A 13,133-nucleotide genomic window follows, 5' to 3' on the forward strand; every position below is an offset into this window, starting at 1 on the left:
GAAAGCTAACTCAGGTTTCTCTGCGTTGTTCTGTAGCTTGTGGATACATACCTGATCATGGGAAGTAATTTCTACAAGTTTGTGTAACCTGATTTTTTTTTAATGATTCAGTCTTTAATTCTGGCATCATAGAAAAGAAGGCTGATCTTGCAGCAAAATAACTTGCATCAAAAAATCAGTGTTTGCTATAGGCTTCCTGTATGATAATTAGTCATTTTACCATTTGCATTTGTTTATGATGTAAGCACATACACACAATGTACATTTTTATATATATATATATGTATTTAATTGCCTGAAGGATACATTTTGAATGAGAGTGGGACATTGTACTGTGGTGCAGCTGAAGTCCATGAATGTATAAATGGCTAATGTATATTCATGCTGTCAGTAGCAATTGCAAGGCTCATACTTTCCTGACCAGAACAGAAATTGCATTCTGTTTTTTGTTCTCCTCCAGTCATTATGGTTCTTCCACTCTACACATAAGGTAAATAGCCTTAAGACCCACTAAAATAGAAAAGATTGCTGGAGAAAAGAGTGTTCAGAAAAATGTCTTTTTTTTTTTTTTTTTTCTTTTCCTGTTTCTGTCTTGTCATTTCCTCCACTACGCACCCCAAGAGAAAAGCTGATTTTTGCAGGTTGGCTCTATCTGTCTCCACTGTAAAGCTAAAGCTTATGATCACATAAGCTACATGTGCACAAGCACATCTGTGACCTTGGTTTCTGACCCAACGGTGTCAGGCCTTTGGAACTACCTCTGGCTACTGGTTTAATTATATTCCCACTTCCACCTAGTTCTGAAAATTCACTTACACGTCACGGTGTAAATATTTGGTTCTGCACAGCAGATGTCAGAGTCTCAGTGGTTTGATCCAGTTGTATCTGGATACCACACTGTCCCGATACCACATATATCACGGATTTGTCACGGTGCTATATACAAATTGCATAAGATATAAGCAAAGCAGGCCTGTCCACGTGTTTCTCTTTGCACATTTAGGAGCCAAAACATAGCATCTATAGGCCCACTGAAACCAGTGTTTTGCACAAGAGGTTGGTCAAATTTGCATACTGACAATGGCCCTTAACTGAAAACACTTCCTTCATCTTATATTCCTTCTTTAATGCTGGTGGAGGATATGTAGCATCTAGGAGAGGAGTTGCAGTGGAATAAAAAGATAAAAAAGATGAAATGGAATAGTAGTGGGGTTTTGAGATAATGGATACCGTGTTATTTGCACTTGAACTCACCCATTCACAGTGTTAGTCATGGCATGTGGGATGAGAGTGGAACAACCTCTAATTCAAGCAATTCGCAACCAGAAATCTTTACAAGTGAAGATGTCATGTAAAGAAGTAGTAAGCAGCTGTGCACTTGGTGTGTTACGCAGGAGCAGAGGAATGATGGTGAAGAGTACCACCACTGCAGCTACATTAAAAAGCACCTTAGTCTCAATGTGCTCAAGTGTCCATGGGTGCCCATGGATGAAGTGGCCTCAAAGGTTGAAGTAAAATGAGATGTTCATCTGAAGTGTCTCCTCATCTTGGCCTGTTAAAGAGTGTGGGAGAACACTTGAGAGAGACTTAGGAGAAGACAGATGTAAGACAGAAGGTTGAAGTCTGAACTTCTCTGCATGTAATACCATTGACATCTGTCAGGTCATTGTAGGTGGAGAGAACAAAACTTTGGTTTTGCTTAGAGTAAAATTGTGCAGTTTAGAGGTGCATTTGAAGATTTATAGTGTCACACCAAGCATCAGTTTTTAATTTGAACTGCGTCTTGACATCTGCTTCAGCAACAATTTTTGTATTGATTGGCTTACCGAAGGTTTTTCTGTTATTTTTTTTTGCCTCTACAAATTAATCTGGTCCTAGCTTCTAGATGAAATCTGTGTTCAAATACATTTGGGTTTTGATGAATGATTCAGGTGAATTTTCATGCATTCTAGACCTTTTTGTCTTTCTTCAATCATAACTGTAAATCAGGCTTTTTGTCAGTCCCTTCCTAAAAGATGCAACTCTGCACAAGTGGTGTCTCTGAGGATTAGGATTACAGAGGAATATGCATGCAATGGGGACAGTGTGGTATCCAGATACAACTGGATCAAACCACTGAGACTCTGACATCTGCTGTGCAGAACCAAATATTTATTTCTTTTTCTCTGAATTCTTTATAGCTTATTTTAGAACCATCAACTGAGGCTTATCAAGTGTTTTTTACTGACAATATTCTGCAATAATTCTTTCTTTTTCTCGCTTGCTTTCTCTCTCTTTCCCCCCTCCCCCTTTCTGCAATATTTCTCTCTCACTCTGTGCAATATTTCTCTCTCTCTCTCCTTTTTTTTTCCCTTTTTTTAATGGCACTTTAAACCAATAGCATTTCATCTCTGACAGTGATAAATTTTATTATTTTAGTTCACCTTTTGCCTTGTCCTTGGAAATTTTGTGGTGTTCTCTTTGGAAAATAGAGTGGTTGTTTCTCATAGCAGTATTTTATGTTTGACTCCTAAGCAGTTGGTATATGCACTTTACAAGAAAAGTTAAATAGAGTGTTATAATTGACTTTGCTCAGACAGATTGTTGGGAAAAATGTAGAGATACCAGAAAGCAAGAACATGATTTTCAAGTACAATCTGTTCTGCACTTCGTTGCAATGTCTCTACTGCATCCTTTTGCATGTAAGCTGCCAGACATAATGAATCTGGACTGACGGTTGGCAATTTGTTTTCTCTAACCACTGGCTTTGATTATTTAACAACAAACACCCTTGAATGAAATTCTGTCTGACTTGCTACCTTGATGCAAGTGGCTTTCAGTTATGAGAAGCAAAAGTAAATGCAGAGCCAAGGCTTGTTGAGAATTATCTTCTGGATTTTTAACATGTTTACTGCATTATGTGCTAATTGATAAAGAGAGAAAAAGATGCTGTGATTAATACAACCAAGGTCCTGTTTATTACCGCTGCTGTTTTATTTATTCCACATCGATCTTTGATTTAGCTCTGTGAACTGAATTCTTTTATTACAATATATTTACTGCTAGAGGTGTGTAGGAAACACTTTGTTAGATGAACTTAAAAGAGAGGTGAATGAGTGTGTAGAAGACACGCCCTATGTCTTAAAGAGGAAAAAGATAATTCCTGAGTTTATCATCTAATGTATCTATTCCCCCCTTGTCTGGAGAGGAGTCTCATGATTTTAGGAGGCATGAGGATGTTAGTCATAAAAGATAAAAATGAAAAATGAGAACATCTGTTTGTTTATTGCCGAAGAGAATGTAATGTCTGGAGTTTAGGCAGAAATGTAATTTTCTGTAACCTCTCTTCAAAGATGCAGTAAGAGAGCATGTGCACGTAACTGTCTTGGGGGATCAGCTGGCAGTTCTAGAAATGTTTTGCCATGGCTAAATTATAGCTAATTCTGGTGAATGATTATATTTATAATCACTGAAATTCTATCACTCTTCAACTTCTGACAGTCTCCTGCACTGAGCCAATACTCTGTGAATACAAGGATGTGTATTACCACAGTTTAAATTTGAGGTTATTTGGGGCATTTTTAATTTTTTTTTTTTATTATTAAAAACAAGGTAGCTTTCCACTTGTATGTTATGAAGGGAAATTGCTGAGTGATGTGGTGTTTCATTTTGTGCAGTAGTTCAACTTAGTGCCCATTGGTTTTCAGCAGCCCTGTTTGGGGCCTTTCAAGAGATGATGATGATGATGATTAATTGTTGTTGTTGTTGTTAGGCAGCACCAGTAGTGTTATTTTCTTTTATATTACAGCTAAGTGGATGAAAGTTCTATAAAATTGTTTTCCCACTGGAAAATACTGTTCCATCAAACTGGTATTAATGTATCAGAATTGTTTATTTTCTCTGTGAAGAATTTAAATTTTGGGGATTTCATGCTGATTTAAATAACAGAGCTCTGAACTTCAAACTCCTTTGAAAAAAGGCATTTCTGTTCTTTGTACATCTCAGCTCTAATTAGGGACAAGGACTTCTGGTTTCCTGCTGGCTCAAGGCAGGAGGCTAAAGATCATCAGCTGCACTAATGTCCACTGCTGGTTAATCTGTTATTAGTACTATTAATTGAATCACAGTAGTGCTTAAATTCCTCAGTAAAGAATGTGATCCATGTTTGCCTCTGTGCACGTGTATAGATAATAAGAAATAGTTGTGATCAAAATGCCTTACTGAGCAAGTGAGAGAAAAGTGGAAGTTTTGTCAGGACTACCAAGGATCACAGCACGTAAAATTAATGAAAAGGATAGGATGAAATCCCTTGTGCTGCTCTGAAAAAAAAAAAAAAAAAAAAAATCTCAATCAGAATCAGTATTTTTTTCCTGTTTTCACATTGACCTTACAGTGCCTCTTTAAATTTTCCCATTTTTTTTTTACAACATTCTCTGTTATTGCTCTTTGTTCACATGATTCTCATAGTGCCCCCAGTGGATAAGGGAACCAGGACTGACTGAAAAGACTGCAAAGCAGAGCTATTACATTTATATTTATTGCTAATCATTTCAGCTCCTGGCAGATGGCCTAATTGCCAGAACAAAAGGAAGCTCATGAGATTCGTGGCTGTGAAACTGGCCCAGGGACTTTCAGTAAGATACATTACTCATACAAGCTTGCAGTACACATAGATAGTAAACATTATTGCTACTTAAATGTTCTCATAAGATTTTGAATAATAGGTTTATTAAATACAATTTACAGCTAAATATAACTTAAAGAAATTAAATAAAATGTATTTAGTGATTTCATTTCATGCTTTGTTCAGGGCAGCCAAAAGAGTAGCTGGTGTATCCGAAGCAGAAGCTTTCCTAACTGATGCATTCACTTCTCTGTTCAGGTACCTAATTCTCATTAATGTTAATGAGCTACCTGCAGATGTGAGACAGAGAAGCATATATCCCAAAGAAAAGGATTTGTACACGTTGACTCCAATTGGCCTGTTCTGTCATTATTACACTAAGCATGTTCTGTTAGGAGCTGGAAATGGGTTTCTACTGCAAGCTAAGGAAATGCAATATTCCTGGGGTTTATTTTTTAAAATTAAACAAACAAACAAAAAAACTCTTATCCTAACTCATTTCAATACTTGTTTTCTTTCCCGTTGCTTGAATTGCATCTGCAGCCTCAAATAATGACCCAAAATGAGCTAGGGGTGGAGGAAGCTCTGCTATATACTTATGTAAATGTAAATTACAGAAACGAAAGAAGACAGAGAAAATAAAAAGCTTATCTTGATCTTTTTTTCAAGGTCAAAAGTGGGGGCAGAAAGATTAAGATTTGATTGCTTGGTTTTCCTACTTGCCAAATTTAATATTGAAGTTATAGGATAAAATTTTTATTTTTTATTAAAAAAATAAAAATAACAAACTTTTGAAAACTCTCCCATATGGAATTGGAGTTTATTATTGTTCCACCCTTTCTGCTGTTGTTTCTATTGCTTCGTTATTGTCATCCTTTGAAGAAAAGTCTGCAGTCCTATGAAACTTCAGAGCTGGAGAATGGAAAAAGCAGTTTCTTTTCTGTTGTTTCCTTATATTGTTTCAGACACTGACTTTGGTTATGATGAGACTCTCTTGCATAGCAGCCCCGCAGGGTGTCTGTCCCTATAGCCATTACTCAGTAAGTGGAGCCCTGCAGCTGTTACTGAACAAGGAGATTATCAGAATGGCATGTTAGAATTGCAGGATAGAGCTTGTGTGATAGCAGCTCCAACTAGATTTTTCATAAGGCAAGTGAGAACAGAAGGATAAAAGTTATCAGTATGTCTTTTTATTTGTTTGCTCAATGTTATTTTTTCTGCTTTCTAGTACCAATGTATTTACTGGTCTCTTCCTTTTTTCCAGAATATAGATGAGGCTCTCATTAAATTTAAAGCTCAGCTATGCTTGAAAACATTATTGAAGTCAGAATCTTAGCTAATATCTTTACATATGAGAAAACACTAATACTGCCTTTGCCTGCTTGCCTCCAAGCTGCCCCAATTTAATCGAAGTATTTTATGTCTCAGTGGCTAGGTGACCTGTTTGTTGTGCAAAGTAGTATCCTATGTGAGGTCCTGTTGTTTTTTTCCAGCCCACACAGTTGCTGTGTGCACACAGGCACCTACTTGCTCTCACATGGGCATAAGTTGAAATGAAACAGAGAGCTACTTCACTCTGAATTCCAGTCCTGACCTGGAATATTCTCGTGGCACTAACATCATTGTAGTGGGGGCTGAAAATCATGCTTCTAGTTTACAGGCAGAACAGCTAATTTGCATAGGCAGTTCATAGAGCTGCCCTAGATTTAGACCCTCTCCTTGATTTAAGTGACTGGGGACCAAATAAAGGCATAGCAAGTTAACTGATAAGAATCCTTACTGCTTTTTGATTCCTCTTCCTTCTTACCAGCCAAGGCTGCTGCAAAAAGAATACATTTGTGGACATGCATTTTACTGTCTTGTTACTTTTATTAGGACAGGGTTTCAGAGCACAGAATAGGGACTTAAAGAGCACATTTTGAAATTGGAAAGGCAAGTGGTGCCTGTGTGGAGCTGATGTGCTGGGGCAAGGTGGAGAAAAGCAGTTTTTTTGCCTTTGCCGTTCTCAAAATTGTATCATATTTGCAAATATCTGGTGCATGGCTTTCTGAGTTTCCTGTTAAAGGTGGCAGCTGCATTGCTGCTTGATAAAGTTGCAAACAATAGCAACACCATGTCCATATGTTGACTTAGGAAGACAATAAAAAATAATTGTACATGTTTCTGTTTGGCTGTTGGAAATGATATTTTATCTGCTGCAGCATTTGGTGGCATGGATTTACTCAACTATTAGTGCAAGTGTTTCTTTCTTTATAAGTGATTTTTTTTTTCCTCAAGCCTCACATGCTTTATGGCATTTCAGCATGTGAACTGTGATGCTTGCATCATTAGATTTCACAAAAATAAATAAATAAACAAACAGAGCCCTTTTAAACTCCTCTGGTGTCTTGAAATTTAAGCTATATTTTTCATGGTTTCCTCCATAGCTAGAAACTTTAATAATAATAATAAAGTTGAGATTTTCTCATAGCATAACTCTAGTAGTTCAAGTCTCACAATAAAAGGCAAGATATTACAAGATTTGCAATAAAATTCAATAAAATAAAATTATAGGAGTCAGACATAGAACCTAACAAGTTGTTGTTTGCTTTGGAAATGGCTTTGTACTTCAGTGTGTAACTTATATGTGCTTATTAAGATATGATTTAAGGGGACTGCTCTATTATTGTTGACTTTTTTGAAAATGCCCCAGGTTCCCTGAAACTTGTATATGATTATGGAATACCCTATGATTTCAAAAGATGCATTTCTTTCTTTATCCCTGAGGAGAGAACATCTTCATGGAAAACAATTTTGTTGGAGTGGTAACATTAACACTTTTGACTGGAGAAAGAAGACAATTTCTGTAGCTCTGTTAAAGTAATTACTCTTAAAATAAGCTGTGCCTTCCAAAACCAGCAATTCTTTGTTGTCATAAGTGTTATATACTGATTTAAATTAAAGAAAGTTGCCCAGGCATGCTGCATTGCTGCACTAATCTATTCGAATGGTTTATGTCAGACATGGTTAGGTTTTGCCATTGAGTCAGTGAAGGAAAACAGAGCATTTTTTTGGCATACCAGAGGAATCATAGCTTATATGTCAGAAAATAACTGTTACTCTCAGAAATCAGCTACCACTAGGTAAAATTCCTAATCTTCAGATGTAGCTAATGTATACAGTTGAATGTTTTGCTTTGCTTTGGTCCTGCCTAATGTAATTCCCCAGGGAGACAATTTTTTAACTGGAAAATTTAACCTTTGCTCCATTTTTGGGGGGATGATTTTCTGAGAGCACTGCAAAGGGATCTCACAATCCCTGGCAAGGCTCTGCAGTTCTCCTTGATTGCCTTGGACAACAGAGGAGAAGGTAGTTTTGCTTCATAAATTGATAGAATATCCTGATTTGGAAGGGATCCATGAAGATCATAGAGTCCAACTCCTGACTCCGCACAGAATCACGCAAAAATCAAATCATGTGTCTGAGAGCATTGTCCAAACACTTTTTTCTTCCTCTCACATGAAAATCTGGGAAATTTTATTGAGCATTAACCAATCCATTAATTAGCCACAGTTTTTGAGCAGTAGCAATGTATTTAGTTGAAATTAGAAGAAAAGATCCTAGAACACTCCTTAGTCCTTCAATATGCCATTAATATATTTCTATGTATTTGTTTTGTATTTGATTGTCCTGATAAATTAGTGTAAATGAGATCAGAAATGAACAGATTGGCCGTAGCTGTCCTCATAACAACCACAGTACTGAGAATTAGCCTGTCCCATGCCCTCTGTAGTCCTTTGCTTTCCTGGAGTTGCCATCTTTGTCACTTTTTCCAGCAGTCTTCTACAATGAAATGAATTACCTGTACATTTTTCATGTGAATTCCAGGAATTATTCAGAGGCAAATGCCCACAGCCTGTTATCATGCACTTGCCAATAGTCTGAAATCCGCTTGAAACAGTCACCAGGAAGCCATAGTTCATTTTGCTGTCACCTAATTGCATGCACCTGCTGGTGACAGCAGTAAAATGTGATGTCTCTGACATGATGGCAGCAGATGGGGTGCTCAGAAGTGCTGCTTCCATTTTTCTTCCTAATGAGCACAGTCTTTTCTTCCCTTTTGCCTTTTCACTGTGTTGGGTAGGTACAGAGATACTGGGAATGATGATGGCTGCAGCACCAGATCTTAATGTGACACTGCTGCTTTTGTCATATTTTTCCTAATAATGTGTCAATCACATATTCATATATGAAACTTTCTTTTTAATGTAGTTCGTGGAAGAAAAGACTTTTATGAATTAAAGGCTTCACAGACACTCAGTGACAATGGCAGCATGGTTGGCATGGGTAAAGCTACAAAAGAGGCAAGATTTATAGGAAGAGCCAAATTCATTTCTTTGCTTTGCTTTTTGATGCTCATATCTAAACAGGGGCTTATCAGTATGAGAGTTTTTCCTTTTTTTTTTTTTTTTTCTTTTTTTTTTTTTTTCCTTTTTCAGTTGGTCTAATGGGAAGATTTCCTCTCCATGCAAGCCTTGTCTCTGTAACCTGACACTCAGGCTCTTGTATGAATCTTTTAAAACCTGTACCTTAGTGAACAGTAACGCATAAAGGATCTGGTCTTTCTAATCAGGCAAAACTGGCAAATCTACTTAATCAGAAATAAACAAATAAATAAAGCAGTGATAACATCTCTGACAGACTGTTTTGGAGGGAGGTTAAAATCATATAATCAAAGAATCATAGAATGGTTTTGTTTTAGAAGGGCCCTAAAAGATCATCTAATTTCAACCCACCCACACACCATGGGCATGGACACTTCACACTGGACCAGGTTGCCCAAAGCCCCATCAAACCTGGCCTTGAACACTTCCAGGGATGGGGCATCCACAGCTTCTCTGGGCAACCTGTTCCAGTGCCACACTGCCCTCACAATAAAGAACTTCTTCCTAATGTCTAATTTAAAGGTACCCTCTTTTAACTTAAAGCCATTACCCTTTACACTCCCTGATAAAGGCTTTTTGGGACTTGTGCTATGTAGCTAGAACTCTTGTCGGTGAAGTCTGAGGCAAAAAAAGTCACTGACATACTTGTAGAAGCCTTTCTTTTGTCCTTGATATCCCCGGCCAAATTTAATTCTAAAAGGGCTTTAGCTTTCCTAACCTGATCCCTGGCTGGTCAAAGTGTCTCTGTATTCTTTCAAGACTACCTGTCCTTGCTTCACCCTCTGCAGGTATCCTTTTTCTGCTCAAGTTTGACCTGGAGCTCCCTGTTCATCCAGGCAGGCCTCCTGGCATTTTTGCCTGACTTCTTCTTTGTTGGTATGCATCGTTTCTGAGCTTGGAGGAGATGATACTTGAATATTCACCAGATTTCTTGGGCCCCGCTTCCTTCCAGGACTTTGTCCCACGGTACTATACCAAACAGATCGCCGAAGGGGTCAAAGTCTGCTCTCCCAAAACCCAGGGTAACAAGCTTGCTGTGCTCCCTCCTTGCTGCCTTCAGGATCCCAAACTGCACCATTTCATGGTCACTGCAGCCAGGGCTGCTGTGGAGCTTCACATTCCCCAATGACCCCTCCTTGTTGGTGAGAACAATGTCCAGCATAGCACCTCCTCCTTCACTTGGAGAAGGAAAGTATCATCAGTGCATTCCAGGAACCTACTGGATTACCTATGCCCTGCTGTGCTGTCCCTCCAACAGATACAGGGTGGTTGAAGTTCCCAACAAGGACCAAGGCTTGTGAATGTGAGGTTGCATTTGCCTGTCTACTGAGGGCCTCCTCTGCTTGGTCTTCCTGGTCAGGTGGCCCGTGGCAGACCCCCACTATAATGTCCATTGTCCCTGCCCTTGTTTTAGGCCTGAACCACAAGCCAACTTGGTCAGCTCCACATCCATTCCCAGGCACAGCTCTGTGCACTCCTGTTGCTCACTGACATAGAGGGCAATGCCACCTCCTTGCCTCCCCTGCCTGTCCTTCCTAAAGAGCCTGTATCCTTCCACTGCAGCTCTGCAGTTATGGGAGTTGTCCCACCACATCTCTGTAATGCCAATGAGCTCATAGTCCTGCAGGCATGCATACATGTACATCTCTAACTCCTCTTGTTTACTCCCCATGCTACCTGTGTTAGCATTGAGACATTTAAGTTGGGCTCCTGATAAAGCTGACTTACTGGCTGGAGTGCTGACACATCAGAAAGAAGTATATATTAGAAAGTCCCTTTCAAGAGAAAGTAGTTCTGAAAGTTTATTTATTTATTTGAATTGTGTAATGAAGCACTATTTTTAAAAATTGTTTTACAAGATCATTCATGTCCTAGCATGCTGTCTCTGACACAGTCCTAGCCACAGACCAGGACTTCATGCTGTGTAACCTACCTGTGGTGGAACAGGAAATCTGTGGTGTCATCCTGCTCCAAATGTGAGCTTTTTATAAAGTCAGCCCAAGACATCACTCCTTGTTTCTGCTCTTCACATTGGCATGGAGTTGTGACCCCAACAGTGGGAGGTATTTACAGTTTTGGAGAACTAGAGGAGTAAAATGCTTGTTTGTAAAGCCTTCTGATGAATTGCTGAAGCAGCTGTGGAAGTGCAGTGGTCATGCAAACCAATAATGCTGCACACATATTTCTGCTGCATAATGCTTTAATGAGTTGTTTGCTGGTGTAAATACAGAAACATTTCATTTTTTGCTGAATCTGACTGTATCTCATTGTTTTTGCAATGAGTGTAACAGAAACATTCAGTCAGTACTGTCTTTGCTGAGCTGTGTTTTGTTTGGAACTTTGAAAAGCCCTTAAATAACTTAGGAGCGTGGCTGCCATTAATAGTCATTTAAGCACTCTGGAAATGTCTTCTCAGCATTCAGTCCATAATTCTCGCAGAGGAATGACTCAGGTAATGTTGGCTGTATAAAGCTTGTTAAATCTGAGCTTAGAACTGTTTAATAAGTGGGGGGTTTATTTAAAGCATTCAGCGAACTTTGCCACTACATGCTGATTGACACAGCCGGGGGTGCAGATAAATACATTGTGCAAACGAGCAAATATGGGCCTCATCAAAGCCTACCGAAGGCCATCAAAAATCTCCCACTGTGAGGAACGTTGGCTCAGACCCATAACAAATAAATACAGGAAAAAAGCAAAGAGATTGCACCACAGAATGCCCTTTATTTCTGCAGCTGAATAACAGCACTCTTTTAGTGTGTATTATTGTGGTTCTCAGCTCTCTATCTCCCTCACGCTCTTCCCCTGACCATTCCCTCTCCCCATCAGGATCCGATCCCACTGTCAGAGCACATTACAGGGCTCCTCCCTGGGGAGAGGGAGATTATATGCAGTCTGGCAGGCACTTCAGTCCAGTTGATAGAACTGGCTGTTAAAATTGCGTCTGGTTCCCAAACTATTTAAAATCTTACCTCAAGCACTGTTCCCTGTGCTTTCAACCCCCATCTTGCTGACTTGGCTTGGATCTTCCATTATCTTCCCCTTCCTGTGCAAGCTCACAACCAAATTTCCTTGCCCACTGCATTGGACTAGCTCTTCTGATCTCACTCTGTCTCACTCCATCTCCTCTTTCCATCCCCTGCATATTGATCCCATCTGCAAACCTGGTGGATATTTCCTTGGAAGAACATCTTTGCTGGTACCTCCATAATACCTACAGGAACTGCTGACAGGACTTTGACGCTTTGTGTCTTTAATTCTCTGGCTCAGCTGAGTTTTATTGAATTGCAGTGCTGCAGTTATGTATCAGTTGAGTTTTGGATTTCTCTTTAATCATGCTCTAAATCAAAATAAATAAATATGTAGCAGTAAATGCTCTGTGGTATATCTGGTAAGATTAACAGTCCTCTAGTAGCACAACAGCTCATGATAGTCTTTGCTATCTATGTTCCTGCTGAGAGAATAGGAAAAGCAGATAGTTCAGTGAGCAAATTATAAAGTATGTGAGTTAATGAAGTGCCTGTCATACAGCTGATTGTTGCTTCTTCAGGTCCTCTTTTTTTTTTTTTTTTTTTTTAATTATTATTTGTTTTTTAATTTTTTTTTTAATAACAAAGCTCATAAAATTCCAGCACTTGGAAGACTGAAACTTCCTCTTTATTTTTCAGTGCTGATCCACATTACAAACAAACAAAAAACCAATATTTAGTGAAATATTTATTTTTATCTATCTAAGTACATACTGTGAATAAGTTAGGGTATGGAAATCCTGTAACTGCCTATTGAGGCATGTAAAATCCTCAAAGTTTATCTTGATCCCATTTCAACTAACAAGTAAAGTTAAATCTGGGATTATTGCAGATTTTCATGATACTTTCGTCTCATAACCTCACAGTATTATAAAAGGCACTTTTTTTTAAGTACAAACAAGAAGAAAGGGATCAAGTGCACCTTTCCACTTCTTTGTGTTCATTTTTTTATGTAGCTTTCTAAAGTCATACACTTGTTCAAGGGATGATTGAGGTAGTACTTATATTAAAAAAAAAAAAAAAAAAACAACAACAACAAAAAAATAACTTTAATTTCATTTATTCCCTTGCACAGTC

General features: G+C 38.5%; 1 protein-coding gene across 21 annotated transcripts in view; it reads left to right on the top strand.

Annotated features, from left to right (window-relative positions):
• NRXN1 (neurexin 1) overlaps window positions 1-13,133 on the top strand; it is a 716,955-nt gene that overhangs the window by 566,842 nt on the left and 136,980 nt on the right. The gene's annotated exons all lie outside the window — the stretch shown is intronic.

Source organism: Aythya fuligula, chromosome 3 (assembly GCF_009819795.1).
Source record: "Aythya fuligula isolate bAytFul2 chromosome 3, bAytFul2.pri, whole genome shotgun sequence".
In the NCBI taxonomy this organism is placed as follows: domain Eukaryota; kingdom Metazoa; phylum Chordata; class Aves; order Anseriformes; family Anatidae; genus Aythya; species Aythya fuligula.